Raw genomic sequence first — 24,070 nt, 5'->3', positions numbered from 1 at the left:
TTTGAAATATATATAGTCATTCCAAAATCTTTATCCAGTCCTTACAGATATAAAAACTTCCTATAAAATCCTAAAAAATAGTTAGAAGCTGGCTCCCAAGAAAAATCCACGGCACACTAGGGCAAATCCTGACCCTAATCCACCCATCATTGTTGATAATCCAAATACCATCCCTAGAAACATTAGGAGGCAGCAAAGGCAGGAGCAGCCTGCTGATTTAACATCAGATTCAGATCATCCCAGCCTTATCTCTACCCCATGCAAGGTCCTTTTCTGGTCCACCCCTAATTCCCCTAGTTCACCATCCACATCTCAAAGTCCTCCTCTCACATCTTCATCCACTGCACATATCCCCTTGACCAACACTCTAGGTTCACCCCTACATATTACCCCAGTGATACCCATTGTTCATATTAACCCAGCTACCCCTGTTAATCCTCTAAACCCTGTAAATATGGCTAACAGATATGCACCTTTGCAGATACTAGCTAATGCTGCAGCTCTACCCCAAGATTACCAAACCAAAATCTCATATTTTGACTCCAATGGCCCTCTGACAGCTGTCCAGCATGCCAAGAGGATGCAAGACCATTTTGAGACCTATGCAATAGATGATGACAGTGTCAGAATGAGGATGTTTGTTCAAAACCTAACTGGGGATGTAAGAACTTGGTTTAGATCCCTGAATGCAAATTCCATTACAACTCCTGATGAACTGTATCAAGCCTTTACTAGTAGATGGGAGAAGAAGAAAGATCCTCTGCACATACTCGGGGAATATGACACTATCAAAAGAGGTCCCCAAGAGACTGTTTTGGAGTATTGTACAAGATTTAACAATGTATATAACGCGATTCCACAAAATTTAAGACCTCCTCCTGATTTAGCCTTGTACAAATTCCCTGATGGTTTTGACCCTGACATGGCCTATCAGTTGAAGGAAAGAGATCCTCAATCCCTTGCAGAGGCCCAAAGGGTTGCTGTTACAGTGGAAGCCAACCTAATTGCCAAAAGGAACAGGGCAAGGTTGGAAAAGAGGACTTCTTTCAAAGAGGAACCCTCTGCCTTTGATCAGAAGCTGGATGCAATACTCAATGGAATGAAAAGATTAGGGGACAGAGTGGAATCGGTTGAGAGAAAATCATCATGGGAAGCACCACAAAACAACCCTCCTAGGAATCCAAATTTCAGGAGAACTCAAAACCCAAATGTTGGCAAGGCCAGTGCTGACCAAGACATAAGACCCCCTTTCCAAGAAAATTATGCAGAAACTTCCACATCAATAGAGCCCAATGAAGATCCTGAGATTAATTTAATGGGTCTAGATGGTGAAAGTCAAGTTTTCTTAACACAAGAAGATCATGAGGATGATGAAATCAAACTGTTCCAAACTAAATCAGGTGAATCCTTTGACTTTAAACAAGGCTATGACACTGCTGTTTATGAAGTCCATAAACAATACAAGCTGAGGAGCAGAACTGTGAATGTAAACCAGCCTGAAAAGATAAAGGATAATCAGCAGCCTGAAAGGGTCATAGTCACAGAGCCTAATGACAAAACAAATTTACCTGCAGAAGAAGTGATTATTGAAGAGATCACTGAACCACTGTCCTCAAAACAGCAGCCCATGGCCACTTCACCCTCTCATCCTAATTTAAATGTTACTCCCCAAGAGATGAGTAAAAGAGGCAAGTCCCACAATCAAGATAAAAATCAAGAGGAAGATTTAATGAACAAGGAAAGGACTGTCACCTATAACCCTAAGACCCAATCTGAAAAACCTTTTGACCTAGAAACTGAAATTGGCAAACTAAAAGTAGCAATCCCGCTTTCAGAACTAGCCAAGCATGACATCTATAAACTACAGATCAAGAAGTCCCTTCAACTCACTAGCAACAAAGATGATGTCAATGTGCTGGATGACACCCCAGAATTACTGTTCGGCCCAGAAGTGGATGGAAAAACGGTAGTCACAGGGGTATTACCTTTCAATGTCAGTTTACATATTCATGATAAAATATTACATAATGCAATGTTTGACTCAGGTGCCTCTCACAATCTTATGCCAAAAGCAGTCATGGAGAGATTGAATCTAGACATAACAAGACCATACAAGGACCTGTTTTCCTTTGACTCCAGCCAAGTCAAGTGTCTAGGTCTCATAAAAGATTTATGTGTGTCTCTGGTTCAATACCCAAACAAGACAATCCTAATGGATGTGGTAGTTGTTGATATTCCACCTAAGTATGGGATGCTGTTATCAAGATCTTGGGGAGCTAAACTCCAAGGTTCCCTGCAATTAGACATGTCATATGCCACCATCTCTGTTTTTGGGCAACCAAAAAGACTGTACAGAGAAACACTCATGAAATACATGGTCAGCAGTGAAGAAAAGCCTCAAAACTTTCCCATATATGCTGTCCATTCAGACATAGACTCATACATTCTCTTCAATGACACCACAACTCCCTCAAAAGGTGAGGTTGAAACCAAGATACTCATACGGGAGGAAGACCCAAATGAAATAATTACCACCCATGAAACAACAGTCAATCAAACACCAGATACTGCTGCTATTCTAAATATCAAGCATACCCAATCAAATGATGAAACTGTCCTAGAAGACAAGCTAGATGAAAAACCACAACTTCTACTCACATTGCCAGCCCATGAACAGATCATTAAATCTCCTTCCCAACAGGATATTCTATGGTTCCTTGAATTTGATGGCTCAGTCAACAAATTAGGGGTAGGAGCTGGAGTTTGGGTACACAATAAAGAAAATAGTCATGCAGAAGGCAGAGCCTATAGATTGAATTTCAGATGTACTAACAACATGGCAGAATATGAAGCTCTTTTACTAGGCCTCAAGTTAGTAAAGTTCTTACAAGCTGCCAGGGTTTCAATCATGGGTGATTCAGATTTAGTTATCCAACAAGTGAAGGGAAATTTTGTCACCAATGACAAAATACTAAGGACTTATAGGTCTGCCGTTGCTGAGGTACTAAACTCTTTCTCCGAATTCCAAATCACTAAAATTCCTAGAACCCACAATCTACATGCTCATAGTTTAGCCACCTTTGCAAGTACCTGCAAACTGCCTTTTGAGCCCCATCATTGTTTTTCAGTTGAGGTAAAACACAGACCCTCCATTCCAAACAATGTTAATGATTGGCAAGTATTTGAGGATGGCAAGCAAATAAACCATTTTTTAACTCTGCAACAAGAATTTGCAGGATTAAATATTGACACTGATACAGCAAGTCAATCACAAAAACTTGAAAGAGCAAGTCCATCACAAATACAGTTTCAACAGATTACTCACCCAATATCACCTAGAACAGCAAAACAAATGATAAACCCAACTATTTTCAACGAAGACAACATTCAGCAAATTCAATCAATCAATGGTGAGGAAGTAGCCAATGCTGAAACTGAAATCATAAAGCTGAAAGATAATTTTCTACCAGCAGGCCTAACCCCACTAGAGGATATCTTTGATTCAAATGATATCCCCAGAAAACCAAAAATACAGCCCTTAAATGCAGCCATTGAAGAATGTAACATAGGTACAATTGACAAACCCAAAATAATTAAATTGTCTGCATCTTTACCTCCTGACCAAAAGCCTAAATACATTGACCTCTTTAAAGAGTTCCAGGATGTCTTTGCATGGAGTTATGAGGACCTAAAGTCCTATGACACCTCTATTATCCATCATACAATCCCTCTCAAACCTGATCAAAAGCCCTTTAAACAAAAATTGAGGAGAATCAATCCTATGCTTCTCCCAGCAATGGAACAAGAAGTACAGAAAATGTTCAAGGCAGGCATCATAGCACCAATCAGATTCTCTGAATGGATCTCCAACTTAGTCCCTACAAGAAAGAAGACTGGTGAAATTAGGCTGTGTGTGGACTTAAGGAATCTGAACCAAGTATCCCTCAAGGACAACTATCCCTTACCCAAGATGGATCACATTCTCCAAAGGGTGGTAGGGGCTTCAAGGATCTCATTACTGGATGGGTTTTCAGGTTTCAATCAAATCCTGGTGCACCCTAATGATCAAGATAAAACAACATTCACTACCGCATGGGGAACTTTCAAATATGTAAAGATGCCTTTTGGATTGAAAAATGCAGGGGCAACTTTTCAAAGAGCAATGGATATTGCTTTTTCCAAAGAGATTCATGACTTTTTAGTCATTTACCTAGATGACCTTACACCTTTCTCAAAATCAGACCAAGAACATATAAAACATTTGAGACAGATCTTCCTAAAATGCAGAAAATATGGAATTTCCTTGAATCCCAAGAAATCCCTGTTTGGTTTGGAGGAAGGTAAGCTATTAGGCCACATCATTTCTAAAGATGGCATTAGAATTGACCCAGATAGGATACAGGCTATCCTACAAATGCCCCACCCAAGAAATGTCAAAGAGTTGCAAGGATTCTTGGGAAAAATCAATTTCTTAAGAAGGTTTATCCCAAACTTAGCAGAACTAATCAGATTATTAAATAACATGCTAAAAAAGGATTCAAAAGTCAAGTGGACTGTTGAAGCCAATCAAGCCTTTGAAAGTATAAAACTGGCCCTTACCCAAACACCAGTGCTGACCAATCCTCGATTTGACAGAGAATTTATCATTTTCTCTTTTGCCTCCCAGCATACTATTGCTGCTGTTTTATTACAAAAAGATGACCAAGGAAATGAGAAGCCAATTGCTTTCTTTAGCAAAGCTCTTAGAGATGCACCTTTAAAGTATCAAATCATGGAAAAGCAAGCTTATTCTTTGGTCAAAGCCATTAAAGACTTTAGGATTTATATCCTTTATTCCCATGTTATAGCATATGTGCCAGGTCCTATTGTTAAAGACATTCTCACCCAAGAAAATTTAGAGGGCAGAAGAGGAAAGTGGATTGCCAACATCTTGGAATTTGACATTGAGATAAAACCTACAAAACTAATAAAAGGGCAAGGCTTGGCCAAATTAATGACAGAAGCAAATTTCCAAGCCTTAGACATTAACCAGCTAGACAGTGAACCGGAGCTGGCGACTCCAAAGATCAATGTAGCCTTTGAACAATCCCCTTGGTACTCTGATATATGTTATGTATTGCAAAACCTGTGTGCTCCCCCAGGATTGTCCAGAACTAAATGTAGGTTTTTAAAAATGAAAGCTTCTAAATTTTATGTTATGGATGGAAATTTATTGTGGAAAAACCATGAAGGAATATTGCTAAACTTCCTAATTGAGAATGAAACTGACAATATCATAAAGGAATTTCATGCAGGTGACTGCGGTGGGCACTTGTACTGGAAGTCCACTGTGGATAAAATACTAAGGGCTGGGTACTACTGGCCCACCATGTTCTCTGATGTCAAGAAATTCACCACCTCATGTCATAAATGTCAAGTGTTTGAGGGAAAGAGACAGTTGCTGCCACTTCCTTTAAGGCCTATTGCAACAGAGAGACCTTTTCAACAATGGGGCTTGGATTTCATTGGGGAAATTCATCCCTCATCTTCAGGCCAACATAGATGGATCTTGACAGCCACAGACTACTTCACCAAGTGGATTGAAGCTGTCCCATGCAGACAAGCAAATGATTCCACTATCATTCAGTTCTTGGAGAACAACATATTGGCTAGATTTGGCTGTCCTGACAAAATAATAACAGACAATGCTGCTGCTTTCAGATCCAAGAAAATGGTAAACTTCTGCCATAAATTTCACATCACCTTGGGCCATTCTACTGCATACTATCCCCAAGGAAATGGCCTTGCTGAGTCATCAAATAAAAGTCTGGTAAACATCATAAAGAAAGTACTAGAAGAGAACAAAAAGAATTGGCATAAGAAGCTTGTGAATGCCCTATGGGCAGATAGACTAACAACCAAAAGATCAATTGGGACCAGCCCATATGAGTTGGTTTATGGATTAGAGGCCAAATTTCCTTCATCACTAGGAGTGCCTGTTATGAAACTTCTTCAAGAAAGCCAAGCTGAACCAAATGATATGCAGAGAAGAATCAATCAAATCATATGTTTACAGCAAACTAGAGACCAAGTTTTCAGCAGAGTTCAAATTCTACAAGAAAAATTAAAGAAGGCCTTTGATAGAAGAACTAAGGCAGAAGATTTCAACATTGGTGACAAAGTCCTCAAGTGGGATTCAAGAAGAGATGATAAGGGAAAACATGGAAAATTTGACTCCCTTTGGAGAGGACCATTTGTTGTCCAAGCAGTACAAGGAAACAACACTTATTTCCTTAAGAGTCTCAATGAAATTGATTTGGATGAAGGTCCTGTGAATGGCAGGATGCTGAAGCACTATTTTGAATATCACCCATAAGTGCACCCTGAGTTTTTCCTTGTACATATCCAGATGTATATATTATTTTCTGTCAACATGTAGAAATGCAATTTCTCAAAGTTTTCCTAAAACTGCCAACGAAAGGTGGATACAATCAGAAGTCTACCAAGGAGAGAAGCACACAATTTTGGCATTTAAAAAAAAAAGCATCAAACTTCAAGGTTGGCAAGAGTAGTCAAGGAGCAAGGCAATCTGACCTGCTGTTCTTGGTCTTTCAAATGAAACACCACCCCCATGTGGAGCCACTGTTAGCTACCTATACCAATAGGTTTCATATTTCATGATTGGCTATGAAAGGGTCCAAATATGCTCTGCTTTGAGGATTCAAAGATCACATATTTCCAAGAGAATCCAATATGTGCTTATAGCTTGGTAAGGACTGAAATTTTGATGGATGGTCCAACAGTCTAATCTGGATCATGTCATGTCTTAAATTTTTAGTTGTAGAATAGAGAAAGGAGTCTGTCCAAACTGTTTAATCTTGGCAGACAAGTAGTTTAGGTAGAGAAAAAAGGCTCCCAACAGCTTAATCTGGGACCTTGGAAGAAATAAGGGTAGAAGTAGATAGAAAAACAAAAGAAAAAGCCAAAGAAAAGAAAAGGCAAGTAAGGGTCTGCAAGTCCAAGTGCACCCTCCAAGAAGAAATAAAAAATGCTAGGCAAATAGATGGGTAGGCAGTTGGGGTTGCAGAAGGGTCATTTCTTATAAGTTGCATGTGTGCTAACTTTGTTTACCAAAGCAAAATCAATGAATTGAGAAGGTGTCATTCTTCATCAAGTTACAGCAAGCAAGAAGCATGTCTAACCTCCCTTCTTCCCCTTTCCATTTCATTACTAACACTCCCTAATCAGCTGAGATTCATGGAAGAGATTATGGTTTCATGGTGGTTCTTAATCTTTTTAGAAGCCGCATTTCTTGTCTAAAATTCTTTTCATTTTGATCTACTCCCTAAACTAAGTAAGTTTCAAATAAACTTAGTGACTTCCCCCTCATTCACATTTCCCCCCATATTAACTCTAACTCTACTATGTAAATCCCCTATGTTACTTTTCCCCTAATATTATTAACACCATGGTGTATAAACCCCAAATTTTGTATAAATATCCCTCCCCTTGGCATTATAGCCAATAAATCCTCTGTCAGGGATCAAATTGGCATCTGGTCACTTTGATGAACCTAAACCTCACCCCTCTCCCTTCTTTGAAGTCATTCCACCCATTAAGCCTTTGATTGTAAAGAAAAAACCTTGTAAAAACCCCTTCCTACCCATAACCCCTTTGAAATTATGAAAAAACCCAAAAAACCCACTTTTTGCCGCTTAACCAAAGTTGGCGCATATATCTGATTTTTCGAAATATATTGAAAAACATTGAAAAATACCATATTTGAATCTCCCGCTGAGCACGTGTCCCAAAAGAAATATTTGTTTATTCCTCCGCCCACCTCCGTGTCCACCGATCACATCGCCCTTCCGTCAACTGTCGGATCAGACCCAAGTGATCCGACGGTCCTCATTGATATCGGAGGGGCCCCGACGTCCGACAGATACCTTCCGATATCTATGAGAAGGTTACGTCAGTCCACCGCCACGCGCCCTTCCCACAATGCATCGGAGGTACGCCTGACAGATTCCGCTTCCGTAGCTATAGCGGTGCGATATAAAACCGCTAACCGCTTCTGGTTTTGGTCGACCCGCTCATCCAACGTCATTCCCACATCATCGCCACCCTGCCATCGCATCAGTACTTTCGTCCGCCCCTGTGCCAACGTGTCTGCCACCGCATCATCCCCGTGGACCAATATCAGCTCGCCACCTCACCCGATGACATCATGGTGACGTCATCTACGCTTGACCCCACCCTATGACGTCATGCTGACGTCGTCCGAGAAAAGGCGCCAAATTGCCAAAAGGTCCATATTTTGGCCAAAAATCAAGTTTTGCATACTTTTCGCTCATTCACTATTGTTTCCGCTGCATGATCTTTTACGTCCAAAACTGCGCCACCCCGCTGGAATCGACCTGAAGACCTCCAGAGCACCAATTCTGCCCACATTTACGACCACTGCTCGCTGTTTGCCAGGTATTTCTCATCATTTATCCTCCATACGCCTAAATTGTCTGTAAATTACTCAGAAGGCTCAAAGGACACTAAAACTCATCATTTTACCTGCAAATTCCCTCTGCAAAGCCTCTATTTCAGACTGCAAGCTCGAAAACCACCAGCGGAGCCTTGATTTCCCGAGTTCTTATCGAAAACTGTAAACTGCTCGCGCAATCGTGAGACAGTTGGTCAATCCATTAAAAACCTGCTACAAAAGACAGAGTGAGACCAGACATTGGTCTTATTCGTAATTCAAACAGTATTTCAATTGCTGTAGTTCATCATTAATCCTTTATCCTTGAAAAATTCACCTTGCTCAGATAAACAGAGCTCCTTTGTATAACTCTACATAGCAGCATCTATTTGCAAATCCTAGGAGAAACCATGGATCCACCAGTAGCTCCTATAGCTCTAAATGTTGCTCCATTAAATGCCCCTCAGAGGCAATTGCAGTGGCAGTCTCTGGCAGACATGGACCATTAGATTTCAGAGGAAATGCTGATGGGTACTAAGTTCCATATCCACCTGCTCAATGAACCGAAGGCTAAGCACGAGGCTGGAACAGATGCGCTGGGCATATGGGGCTCATTCCTCCCTATCTTCAAGCTCCCTCAAGTTAACCAATTCCCTGAGTTGATCCATCTGTGTGCTGAAAATGATGACCCCACTCAGAGGGCAGTTCTTGACCCTTCAGGATCAGCTATGTTTTATGTCACCCCAGAAGCTATCAGGGATATGCTCTGCTTCAGGACTGAGAAGAAACTGGTCCCTCTATCACTTGTAGACCTGATAAATCGAGGAGCCAGAATGACAGATGCTCAGGTCACCAGACTAAACCAGCTGTATATTTGCTCTGACTCTGTGAAGTATCCTCCTATCAATCATGTATACCTCAACCAACTGGGCAGAGATCTGGCTGACATGATCTGTCCCATTTTGGGCTACAACTCCATTGAGTACGTTGACCAAACTGTGCTGGTAATCATGCTCATGTTTGCTCCTGGCAAGTCTCCTATCTGCTATGACTATGCCACCTATATAGCAGACAAAATACATGAGCAACTGAACCTGGCAAGAGAAAGAGTGTTTAGGTATACCTCCTACATTTACCACTTGATCCTATATCATCAACATCAGAAATTCTCTTTTCCAATCAAAAGAGAGGATGCCCAAGGCAATCCAAGATCAGTGGTATATTGGTCATCTGTTTTCCACCTTAGAGGTGAAACTCCATACACCTATTGTGAGTTCATAGATCAGTTCATTCACCCAGCTATGACAATGATGATGGGCTCACCTCCTCTGAGACTCACAGATGAAATGCAAAGGATCCTGCAGCTATCCAAATCATACAGCATTGGGGACTGGTACTTTTACCAGCACCACACCGTCATCAGGATGTATGGGTGTGAACTGCCTCCCTATAGACTACCCAGATATGTACCTATGAGGCTATTTGCCTTAGAATACTTCAGGCAGTTTGGCAATGTTGATGTGCTTCACTTTTCAGGCAAAGGCAAGAAAGCGCAGTTGAAAGTCAGGAACCGACTGGGCCACTTTGTCTATAACCAAAGGGAGGAAGGTTGGAAAGAAGCAGACAGCATGCTTGGGTCCCTTGGCCTTCAAACTAGTTTCCTCTGGAAACCTTATGACCCCAACCACTTCATCACTTTGAGAAGGCTCAGATATAGGCTCTCTGGCTATGATCATCTAAAAATCCCTCACATTGAAAAACATGCTAACCAAGAAAAATGGAGGAGAGGAACCCTAGAAGAGCCGGTTACACAAGAAGAGCTGAATCAAAGAGCAGTCAGGAATCTTAAAAAGATGGCTGACCTTGAACTTTGTTCACAGGTGTCTTCACTGCCAAGCTCACAAGTGGGAGCAAGTGCATCCTCCTCGACTGCAAACCAGCAAGCACCCATAGCCACTGAAGATATATCTGGCAAGGGCAAGGAAAAAGAAATGGATACTGAACGGCCACAGCATGAGAAGGTGCAGCAACAGCAGCAACAGGTACAGCAACAACAACAGGAAATGCAGCAAGAAGAAGGGCAGCAAAATAAAGAGCAGCCCACACAGCAAGAAGGGACAGTTGAAGCCCCCATTTCCACAGAACAACAGGCACAAAATACAGTGCCTCCAAGGCAAGAAACATCAGTTGATGCCTCAATCCTCCAAACTCCACAAAAGGAGGATACTAGCAGAAAAAGGGACAGAGAGACTCCCTTGACCACATCAGAAAGTCATGGTGAGAAAAGACAAAGAATGAACCCTTTCTCTGATGAGGAAATGCCAACAGGGCAGTCTCTGGGCATGGGCCCACCTAGCAGGGAAGTATCTGCAAGTTCCTTCCAAGGGGAACAGAACAGAACTGTGGGAGGAGAAGTCAGCTCCTCTAGCCAGCAGAGGGAGGGTGAACTGAGCATCAAGCAGCAGTTCATAGACATAAAGAAGAGGAGTGAGCCCATAAAAATACAGCTGTATAATCACTTGCTGAAGATGGCTCCCACCAACCAGCAAAGACTGATGTCTGCTTTTGATGTCAGTGAAGGAAAGATGATCATGAGTCATTTCCTACCAGCTGTAGCACAGCCCCAAACTCATGCAGATTATATAAGGACCAATCTTGAGGTCCTTGCCAAAGACATCCACCCAATGGATAAAATTGAGTTGCACAAACAAACAGGTGAGATGGTCTATGCCTCCTTGGCAGACAAAACCTTGGACAACTACAGGCTGGAAAATAGACTTAATAATACAGCTGCCCAACTTGAGTTGGAAAGGGAATCATCACAGGCTAAGGACAATAGAATTAGGTCCTTAGAAGATATAATTATTGAAATTGGGCATGATCCCAAAGATATCAAAGGCATCCAGGAGATATTGAAGTTAAGGGATGCAGACATGGCTGCCTTGAAGAAAAAGATAAAAATGCCAGCCACAATCCACCCTCAAACAGATGAGGTTGCCCAGCAGAGGCATGATAAAGAAGCCACAGATTTGCTGGTGTCTCTCTACAAACAGCTCATCCAGGCACAAGAAAAGCTGGGAGAATCAGAGGCTGCACAGGCAGCATTACAGGCAGCTTTAAAACAAAGAGAAGAAGGACAGACCTCCCAGCCTCCTCCTGAAGTAATAAATCTTGAGGAAACTGCTCCACCTACTGTTCCTCCTCCTCAACAGCCAGAACAAGTAGCAACATCCACCTCAGCAGCACCACCAGCGACAGAGCAGGCCCCAAGCCTGGACATGCAAAAGCTGAGGAATGAGATCCAGGCCCTAGAAGCCGAAATGACAGAGCTGAATGAGACCAGGGATAAATTGGCCAAAGTGAATGACAGATATGATAAATCCAAGCAGTCTGTGGCAGAAAAGGGCAGGGAGATAAAAGCCCTCAAAAATAAAATCAAAGAGCTAGAAAATGAGCTCAAATTAGATAAGGTGGTGGCTGAGCTTAAAATAGTGCTGTGGGCTAACATTGGCCAATCTATAAATGAGCAATGGAAATATATTGAAACCATCCATGAGCAGTTGGACCTCATTCCAAAAGCACACACTGAAATTCAGAGAGCAAGAGCTACTCTAAGCAACATGCCTGAGATAGCCACCAGGATGATCAATGTGCTTAACAATAGGACAAGCACTCAGTTGGCTGCCATGGGAATTCCAAACAGAACTGAGCACATTCAGTTGATCAAAAGGGTTCTCACACTGAGAAACTTAGTGCAGACATTGGAAAGAAGAACCCAGGATATGCAGACTGAGGTGAACAGGTTTTTGGAAAAGTTTCAGGTGTTGGAACACAGAGGGCTCCCTAGCTTACTGAACAGCGCAGGGAAATTGTTTACACATGACCAATATGCCAAAAGAGTTAACACATTTGCCACTAGTCAGATCAATGAGAAGCCCAGCACCTCAGAGGAAACAGGGCCAGCCACAGGACATATTCTCTATAACAGAGTAGAGAATTTATTTTTTATAATGAATGAAATCAAACACCTGTTTGAGGCCCCTCCCAATTTTTATAAGTATACAGAGGCAGAGGAGACTATAGATGCAATCCTCAGGCACCAATTACCTACACATGACTGGTGGACCAAAGCGATAAAAACAATTTTGTAAACGGTGAGCCATTCACCAAATTATGTTTATAAAAATATGAATTGTTATGCAAGGCACAGTTCAATAAAGTCAGCATACAAAGGAAAGATGAAAGGTTGAGCCAACTCAGCAGAGCTATTTGGCCACCACAGCAGCAAGCATAGCCATAGGTGGCAGGGCCGAGAAGATACAGCGCAACAAACGTAAAGACACATTTTCCAGCATTAAAGCAAAGCGGTTCAACCGACTCACTGACCTCCAAAGGTCAAAATATCCTCTGACAGACTTAAAGAGCAGTTATGCTGCATTCAAAGCTGTAATAACTTCTTTTCTACTTTTCTGTACGAAGTAATGAAGATATTTCTCTCTCAGATGACTCAATGCCTGAGATATTTTGTATAAACATTTCTATAAAGTCCCCTTCGCATGAGTTTGCAAGGGGTTGTTGTTGATTTCATTTCTATACTTCTGTTGCTGTATAACTCTCAGAGAAATAATACAAAAGGTGGATGGAATTTCCGAAGCTCTGTGTTCCTTGATGCACTGTGGTGGCTGGCTGATTGTTACAGGATTCCTGCATGTTTCATAGCACAATAAGTCTTCTTTTAACCTCTGTGTTATATGTTTTCTAGTCTTTCATGTTCTTTCATGTTTCTGTGTTTTACACTTAATGGCAAAGTAAAAGAATAGTTCCAGGATTTAATCGCAGATTACCCTGGACTCAATCTAAGCTGTTATAAATGTTTTCTTCCAGATAGAGTAGATAAAGTGTAATTCTTAATTGCTACACTTTCAAGCTTTATCTCTCACTGTGATAGATATTTTCAGGAATTCAAGTTTGCTCCTGAGGCATCTATCTCTTCCCCACACCCCAGCTTTAGTGGAAAATTCTTAAATGCTTTTCACTGATTGTTTACATGTCACTATCATAATCTAACTTTGTTATATGAAATATTTAATTGGCCTTGTAATCTCAGTAAATCACCTCAAGGTTTCTAAACACTTATAGCCACAGACTCCATTGCCCAATGAAATAAAATCATCTGCAGATTGCACACTTCAGGTACAGAAAGATATCCCTCAACCAAAGCATAAAACTAAACACCCTCATTTCATAGCTAGCCTAAAATCATTTCAAAACAGAGACAAATTATAAAGAGAGAGCCCTCTCTGATTACAGTGTGGCTAGGCACTGTAATCCAAAGATTGGTTAGTGGTTACCCCGGCCGTATTCCCTTGGGAGTCATAGGGAACAACCTGGGTGTTAACAGAGGTACTGACATATCCATTTAAAACCATATATTACTTTTATGTCGGGGAGCCAACGTTAATGAATGCAAATTACGTCATGTTGAAAACAATAATATTTACTTTCCATTAAACTTCTGAATAGTTCTCCAACATTTATCTTTAGGGAAAAGGAAGGTGAGATTCATATTAATTTAATTTCCTTCATAAGCTTATTTACACAATAAATTTCCTTGATTAAATTATTGCAAGAAGAATGGTTTTGAATTGCTTTTGAATTTATTCCAGCATTTACAATCTTTTTGTTATTGTTCCAACATGCTTGATTTCCAATTCTGATTTCCCTTCTGGTTGCTCGTACTTAGAATTTCCTTTCGCATTGTTAATTTCCTTTTATTTCCCGCACGATTTGATTGCTTGGATTGGTGTTTTCTTGAATTCTCTATTAGTGCAGGATTTCATTTATTGATAAAATTAATACATAAGATAGACTAGCATTTATTTTTCAGGTTTCGAGGGGATTTCTCTCACATTTCCAATGATGCGTCTCAAAGTTCACAAACTTTCCAGATTGACAAATTAAATGTTGGTACATTTATAGACCCTATACGTCACCCAACAAGCATCTACAAGAGCTACAGACAAAATTTGTAGAAAAGCATCTCTTTTCCATAAAATTCTTGCTTTGAGAGCAACCTGGAGTCTACATTTATATGGATGTCTTGAGATAGTTTTCAATTTATAATGTAGATGCAGGAGCTGGAGGATGGTAATGATTTTGCATGGTATTAGTCACAAAAAATCAATATTACAAGGCCCCATAGAAAACTAAAATCTTCTATTCCCAATTGAACCATGATACAACTAGACGTGTTCGTATCTAGTGAATTCATTTCTTTGGTATTTTTGGTGTAAGGCTTTCCATGCCCAAACTAAGTTGGGGCTGCATACAAAACACTATATTGAAGAATAATTGGTTTGAATTCATGTAGATATGGTAGAACAACTTATCTAATGGTTATTGATTGAGTTCCATCAAGAAATAGCTTGTACTCCTTTGAGAGAACACATGTATGTAGAAGTGTATGATTTTGGTGAAGTCCAATCCAACATTGCTCAAGGAGTGTAAAATGGTACAAATACATTTTATTCTGTAATATCATGCATACTCTTCATGAAAAAGTATGCATATGCCTTGAAAACTGTGTGAGCTTCAAGAAGTTTGATTTTCACCTTACATCCAATCCGTTTTACAAATGAAGGGTAATAAAGGCCTCCAGATGTTAACAATGTTGATGCAAACAATATTAGGGTCTGCCCTCTTTAGCACACAAAGGAAACCAGTCCAGGATAGATTATATTCCTTAGTCTCTAATTTTTTATGTATTGAACTTTTGATCATAGGGTAAATAGTGTCATCAACAGTCAAGTTGTCAATTCTTGTAGGGGTTTCTGAGAAGGAATCATTCCCTATAGAGAATGAGTTCTTTCCTTTTTTTAATCTCAAGTACATCCTCTGTAGTGAGCACTAGCCTTACATACAGTACATATGTGTAGCTAATGCCAACAAGAGCATGCATTCTAACTCCCCAACAAACTTTGATTTCATATGCAAATGCATTGAGAAAGGCTAAAGCTGCAATTCCAAATATCTTATTATGGATCTTTCCATATCATAACATTTTATGATAGATATCTCCTAGAATAAGATGCAACTCTTTTGGCTTTGAAGTCTTTTGTCTTTTAAGTATGATAAAAATATGCTTCCTAATGATCCTTTTCACCTGTAAGAGAAAACTCTGTCTTTAGGATTTTCCAATTCACTATTGTCGAGTTTTATTCTAGAAAGGCACAATTGATCACAAATTTGATGTATATACACAATGGACCCATGTTTGGGATTATTCGCTTGGCATGGGAGGCATTTTAGCTCAAGTGCTGAAATATCCTCAAGCAAGCCCTCATATATTTCCTTCAATTCATCCAAATCTAGAGAAATGTCAGATCCAATCAACATTCCATATTTGTTTCTATTGCTTTGATTAAATTCAAAGACTTGATTTATCATTTCAAACTTCATAGATATGGAAAAGCTCAATTGTAATGCATGTAAAAGCCTATCTTACAATATTCAAATTGAACATTCCTTCATGCTCATGTTGTCTTTCTGAAATCCCAATTTCAAAAATTTTCCTTGTATCTAAAATGGAACTCATACTCTTTGACATTTTTTTCCAATCATCCAATGTTGACAGATAACTTGGACACCGAAATCTTGAGTAGACATGGAATATTTTTCACATATTTCAAAGTTTTCTGTAGGACTGACATCATTTCGTCACAATGATGGAGCAGTGGTATAGTGTTGAAACGACCATTCAAAATGTTGTGATATAATATAGGCCTTAAGAATCAAGGCCTTAAAAGATAGCAACCTATGACAATGAAACACTTTTTAAACATACCAAATAACAAAAATCCTTCCTTGGCTTTGCCAATGCCCACGCTACTTGGATTCTTATCAACTTGAAAAATTTGCAAGGAATCATAACTTGTAACATCAATTTTCAAAAATTTGTTTAATGAGATCTCTAAAACCCTGTCAATTTTTTTTGTTGAGGAGTCATATTCCTTAATTTCAGTAGTCTTGACAAGAATCTCTTGTTGTAGCATAGCATGAAGGTCCTCAACAACACGAACTTGCACATCACTTTCAGTGTTCATAATGGAATTGAGTTGTTGATGAGCATATGCACAAACCACCAAATCCTCTTGTTCATTTAAAAATTCCAAACACTTGTTCAAAAGGTTAGCATGATTTAACCTGTTGCTTGATACCTTGTGAGCCAGCCAATACTCAAGGGTTCCAACAATTGTTTAAAATGTATCTATTAGATCACCATGAATAGGAATATTAGAGTTATCATTTCCAAAATTGTTGTAGTACATACAAAGTTCAAGTGTAATAAATGAAAAGATTTCATTGTTTATGTGATCATCCAGATAAAACTTGAGAACCTGTTCCAAGATTGATAAGGCTAAAGTGACTGCCCATATAAGCATTTGCAAGAGCTCTAGAAAAAATTTGCAGGAAATCATCTCTTTGGCCTAAAAGTCTTATTTTGAGAGCAACCTAGAGTCTACATTTGTATGGATGTCATGAGCTACTTTTCCATTTATAATGTAGATGTAGGATTTGGATTATGGTAATGCTTTCGCATGGTATTTCTCACACAAAATCAGTATTGCAAGGCCCCAAAGAAAACTAAAATATTGTATTCCCAATTAAACCATGATCCAACTAGACATGTTAGTATCCAATGAATTCATTTCTTTGGTATTTTAAGTGTAAGAGTTTCCATGCCCAAACTTCATTGGGGCTGCATGAAAAACACTAGATTGAAGAATAATTGGTCTGACTTCATGTAGATATTGTAGCACAACTGATCTAGTGGCTATTGATTGAGTGTCATCCAAAAATATCTTGTACTGCTTTGAGAATACACACATATGTAGAAGTATATGATTTTGGAGAAGCCCAATCCAATATTGTTCAAGGAGGGTTGGGTCATTTGAAAAAAATGGTACAAATACCTAATATTCTATAATGTCAGACTTTCTCTTCATGCAACAATATGCATATGCCTTGACAACTGCGTGAGCTGCAAGAAGTCTTATTTTCACCTTACATCCAATCTGGTTTACAAATGAAGTGTAATAGAGGCCTCCAGATGTTAACAATGGTGATGCAACCAAAGTTTGGGTCTGCCCTATTTAGCACATAGAGGAAACCAACTGCCCATCGATATCATGTACCTCTTGACCATTCACTAGGTCTACATAATTAAACTTGTAAGATGCCACTGGTATTGGAAAATATTCATGATAGAAAAACACCTCATTTGACTTTGAACCAGTAGAATTATACCTATCAACAACAGAAAGCCCCATGAGGTTCTTTTCATTTTATGCCCAGAATATGTTAGAATAGGGTCACAAAGTATACTTCTTGTACTTGTTTCCAAGTTCCAAGGCTTGAGTGTACCATCAATTGAAGCTGAGACAAAGTTGGTTGAGTCAAGAGACTTGATATTATCCACATTTTTCCTGTGATGTGCCAAAATGCACCATGGTGTTTTTATCTTTCGAAGATTGTCACAATATATTTTATAATCTGCAAATCTAGATGGAAGTAGCCAGTGTCGAGCCTGGTGGAAACTGAAGAACACTTTCTTCCTAATTAATATTTCGAAGTTTCACATAGGCATCACCCATTTGCATAGTGCTGATTTCTAATAAGCTGGTGCAATTTGTTAGACTGTCAGGCCTTTTTGATTGCTTAGGAATGGGTTCTAGTATGTTGGTTCCAGAGTTTATTCCATTATTTTGATACCATATACTACAATATAATTTTACTTCTTGCATTTGTTGGAAACCATGAGCCAGTTAACTTGTAGGATTTGGAAAATTTGTAGTGTTTGTGTATAATTATCCACCTCTTATGGGTTATGGGACTATAGATTCTTTTCCTCCAAAACATCTATAAAATGGCCCACCTCTGTAGTTGAGAAATCCTCAAACAGACTGCGACCTCACATTTTATGCGTATATCTTCCCTTGCCTTGATCATAAACTATAATTGTGCTATCAGATAACTGAGTAAAAGGATTTTGGTTGGCAAACAATGAAACTAATTCGCTCGTTGCTGACAGTGCTATGCATTTTTTGCAATTCTCCATCCTATACTTTTCTTCAATAGGCAAAATTCCTCCAAATATGTCCTTGATATCTCGATCTTGGACTTCACCTTCAAATATAGGTGTTGCAAATTTTGTAGGATTTAACATCTTTCCAATACTTTTATTTACCTTTTGGAGCAATATAAATGGATTTTTCAAAGACTCAATTGCATCTAGATCCTCTACGGAATCAACTGCTTCCATGTCTTCATCCTTATCTATCTTCTCAACTAAATTTACTAAGCCTTCAGTCCTACTTGTATCAACTTCAGGTTTGTCATCACTTCTTCCCTTCTTGGAAACCCTTGATGATACCCAGGTTTCCAAGAGTTTGGTTACCTTTATGAAGGCTTTTCTATAGTCTTGAACTTTTTTATTAGGAAACGCTTTTTCTTCCTAGTTACCTTAGACCTTTTTATTCTAGTTCCAAAATTCCTTTTCAATGTTCTAGTTCCATAGTTGGCAAGGAGCATGCTCTGATACCATTATGATGTACCAATTCTAAATTATGTAATTTTTTCCTTCCTAAACAAACTTTCTTTGAGAAATGATTACAAATAGTTAAAGTGAAATAATTTCATCAAACATGTGGCGTCACAGTAAGGGAAATACTACAACAAGAGGAAATTGGAGGCAATCATTAATTTTATTTCTTAATTTAGAAAGCTATTACAGTATAGGAAGATCAAGGAAACTGGAGCTTCACTTGGTGAAAACTTTTGACCAATCTTGGCCCACTGGTATAAAGTGGTATAAACTAAGAAAGGAGATACAGAATGTTAGTCTCCTTCAAAAATTCCAAACCCTTTAATGATGTTTCTCAGCACAAAGAATTTGGCCTCAGATTTCTATAGGAAACATACCTATTATCTTATCTTCAAAGTATGATGATTGATATCCAATCTATCCTCCTGAAAACAATGATATATGGTGCCAAATATGAGAACAATAACCCCTAAAATCTCATCCCTCCCTCGGGAATATATTATTAGCATATTATTCTTCTATTGAACCCCATTACCAATACATATTTCTAATTAAAAAACCCTATTTTTATTGAATACCTTTTTTAGGACCCCAATACATATAAATGTCGCCATATAACTGCAATATATTGACTCTATTTTTTAGAATTGTAAAACGCCTTTATGAATGAATGTTATGAGATTGTGGTCAACAAGTTGAAGTAGTTTTGCATACATATTGGATATGTTTCCTCTAAAAACCAATTTCTTAACTTCAAGGAATCCACAGGAAATAAAAAAAGACAAGGCTTGAGCCTTAGGTATAGGCTTTGATGATTCCTCAACCTTATGTGTCCTCGCAATAGGTGTTCTTGTTGATGCGATGGAAACCTTTGCCTCTTCCCTTATTAGCCCATTTATTTTTGGAGAGATTACTCATGACATTCTTATCCATTAGATGATGAACCCCAAATTGATGAATGTAGATGGGTAGCAACTAGAACCTTAATTCATATTTGAAATCTACTAATGTTAGACATTAACTTGGTCAAAAAATTTTGAATTACTTTTCCACCATATGAATGACCGTGTCAAAAATATTCTTATGTTAAGCCTCAAAGTTGAAGGGGATACCAATGAATTTACATCTTTGACCTTGCTGAGTTCAAGCTCAGTGTTGATCAACTAACAAACTAGTGTCATCTCACAAACATTGTTTGGAACAGTTGGTTGTGTTTTGACACATTGAATTCATGATCCTGAAGCTAGGTAGGTTTGAAGGCATTCCATCATATTTTCCACTCATTCATGTTCCTCCAGGATCTGAGGAATCATTTGCAAAATGTCCATTAATTTTCTACCCGGTTCCTTGTATTGGGGAGAGTTCCTTTGATTAAATCTTGTCCACTCTATGTGATATATATCAAGTAGCCCAAGGATTCAACTGCGATTAATTATAGAGTTGGGGTTAATAGGACATCTTGTTAGATATATGTAACATACCCTACTTCTATTTTTCTTTTTTTGATCCATAGAAAATGGAAAAAGTATTAATAATTTCTTCATCAACTCAAAAAACTCAACAATTTATCTTCTAACCCTATTACCATGCAAGATTATGGCAAATTATACCAAGTTTTCAGGTTTATTGTTCAGGAAAGATTTTCCATGTTTGTTATGAAATCTAGATTCTAAGCCAAGAGAAATCTAGAAGACATAAAACAAGATACAACTTATAAGGTGCTAAATTATATTGAATGAGAAATTTATAAAGACCATCCAAGTAAGCTGTAAGAGGTAGACAAAAAATGGAGCCAATAATTATGATAACCTATTTTTTTATTTATATCAAAAAATTCTTTTGAGGCTAGGCTATTCTTCCATGATGTAATTTTAATAACTTAGTTGAGCGATGAGAGTCGGCCAGGGAAAATTTTAATGATGGAAGTTTATCTTAAAGTTTAGCAACCTTGGTGAATCTTACTAGTCCCTAATTTCCAGATTTTAAAATGTTTGATGATAATTTTGCAAAAATGTTTAGATTTATATTTATTCTCTATTAGATAATGTATAATATTGGTGATTTTAAAGGTAAAATAATTTTGTATTAGAAAATTAGGGCTAATTCATTTTTTATAAAAATGGAAATTGGCAAATCATGTTTTTGGAAAAAACATGGAATATTAGCCCACCTGTGAATATTAGCCCCTAAAATTTTCCCTCGATGAGACTTAGGCCTAGTTGATTTGATCCAATATTTATACATATGTAAGTTTATTACAATGAGGTGGGTGAAATATTATCACTCTCCTAACTAATAACATATTTCTATCCATCAATTTTATACTCTTGTATATAGCTAATATAATATAGAGTGTATAGTTTGATTTTCTCTTGCACTTTCCTTCTTGTTCGATTGTTCTCATTGCTCTTTCAATTCATGCACATATCAATAAGGTTTATTTTCTTGTTTCTATTATAGTATGAGTTTTATTTTGGGTTGAGGTATTATTTTACTTCCTTCTGATAAAGTGTATTCCTATTTATTCAGTTTAACTCTCTTACATTCAATTCTTTCAATGAGTGGGTATTGGCTACAGGATCCAAAGGGAGAACAATGAAACTTTTTAATCTGTGCAAGATAACCAATTCTTTGCATACCTTTTCTTGTCACAAGTATGTGGTTTGTCTGGTTCTAATTCATTTTCTTGTTTATGGAAGTATCATCCTAAATTTCTATGATCTATTTCGAAACTTGGAATGTTATATCTCTTTATGTGGAGGTACTTCAACATTGGAATGCAAATGAATTTCTATGAAATAAATATCTATTTATTCTTCTTAAAATGCATTGTACAGAAGAGAGTTTTCCTCTTAGTTTTTTTACCATTTTATTTGGTGGAACACATGGTAGAGAATGATGCATTGCTCATTTTCTCGTTATGTTTGGAATTTATACCGATTGACATAGTATTTTGAGTAGCTTCATTTTTGTTTGTTTTATACTTATAACTTCATTTCTATTTTATGTAGTTACCACTAGAAATTAAGTTTCATTATACTAATAGAAATTAATCTTCTTTGTGTAGCTTCATTGTTTGTTTTATACCATTAGCTTCATTTTTGTTTTATATGAATACTTAGTTTTGTGTAGCGTCACTGTTGTACAAGTTGATCATAAGAAAGTAATAATTCCTATGGTTTATGGAAAATATGGATGAGCATTAGGATTTGGAGATATTGGAGCTGTTTTTGTTTTTGAAACGAATATTTTTTAGGATGTAAATGAATATGAAAGAAGAAAATCAAGTGGGTACATTTAGTTAGATACATTGGAAGGGGGTATAAATGACATAGTTTTAGAAACAATTCCAAAATTCCATTTTTTTGGCATAGATGACATTTTTGGTGGGCATGTGGAGATAACATGCAAAAATGATACTATGGAGTATAGCTAGATAATTGTGGACTTATTTTGATTTTTGTGGACTTGCAAAGGAGAGGCAAGGCCAAAATGCAACCAATCAATCATTATGTTAGTAGGAGGTTTACTTCCTCTGGACCCTAAGGATCATGGAGTATTGGCGCATGTTATCCACCCACATGTATGGGTAACCACAGGAGAATTTTTTTTCTTCTATGATGCAATTTTTTAGCTAGTTCTCATACATTATTTACTATATGTTATCTTTCTCTTTCCATTTACTTTCACAAGATATCTAAAACTTGATCATTTTATATTGTAACTTACTTGACATGATTGTTATTAATTTCCCAGGGTGTTCTTTTTCTATGGTGACATTTTATTTGTTTTGTTTATAGAAGTCATCTAGCCACTATTGGCAACTAAAGAAAACTTGTTCGAGCTTTTTGCTTTTCTGGGGAAAAATGGCATTGACATAGTTGATGTTGAGGTATATGTCATATAGATATTTTGTATTCTACTTTAGTTTATATGCTAGTGTTCATCGTATTTCATGACTTACACTCTGCATGATAGCTTCATCCATTTCAGAAGAGGAACTTAGTCTTGATGGTCAAAAGCAGGAATTGAAGAAAGAGGAGAACAATAACATTGGAGTGACAAATGCAAAGAGAGAGAGAGAGAGAGAGAGAGAGAGAGAGAGAGAGAGAGAGAGAGAGAGAGAGAGAGGTCTAGTTTAGTGATACCCTTAAGGACAATATCTCACATGAGGCAAACACATAGAGACTGATGATCAAGTCTTCAGAGTTGGTGAATTCACCTACAATTCCTTGACAACATAGCGATGATGTTTTGAAGCGATGAAACAATAATTTCTTGCGTAAATTGTAGTCTAACCAATATTATGTTGGAAACTCATATTGTAATACTCGACATTTCATATAACATAATTTATGTAGTTCAAATTATTTATAGTTTCACTTGATATTATTTAGTATTGTAATTAACATATGTAACTTTGTGTTTTCATATTAGATGAACATGCACATTGTACGAAAAAAATTTATTTAGTCACAAAATCATAATAATTAATTTATGTTAATTAATAATGAATACATAAAATTAATCTAAAACTACTAAATTAGTAGTTTATATTGATTAATTATGAACACAAATAAAATGAATATACAACTAAATTAGTCTTTTATAATGATTATTAATGAAAGTAAATGAAATGAATATAAACTATTAAATTAGTCGTTTATATAATGAATATGAAATTACCAAAAAAATATAAATGACTACTATAAATGATAAATTTGTGATTACAAATGACAATTAAATTGTGTATATATATGACTATTAGTAGCTAATTTACAGTATCTTATAACGCGACTAAAGTTTAGTCATATTTCTTTGGTCATTAATTGGTTTCAAGTGATGACTAGATTTGCATACATATGCCTATTAGTAGCTAATTCACAATATCTTATAACATGACCAACATTTTGATCATAGTTTTTTGGTCATTAATTAGTTTTTTAAGGTGATCATATAGTAATATATTTTGTTGTATATTTGGTCATTAATTGTGGCAATTAATGACTAAATCA

This window comes from Pinus tabuliformis, chromosome 8, assembly GCF_031772625.1.
Source record: "Pinus tabuliformis cultivar Carrire ecotype Pingquan chromosome 8, CPIR1, whole genome shotgun sequence".
NCBI classification, from domain to species: domain Eukaryota; kingdom Viridiplantae; phylum Streptophyta; class Pinopsida; order Pinales; family Pinaceae; genus Pinus; species Pinus tabuliformis.
The sequence above is the reverse complement of the archived record's forward strand: the minus strand, read 5'-3'. Positions refer to the sequence as shown.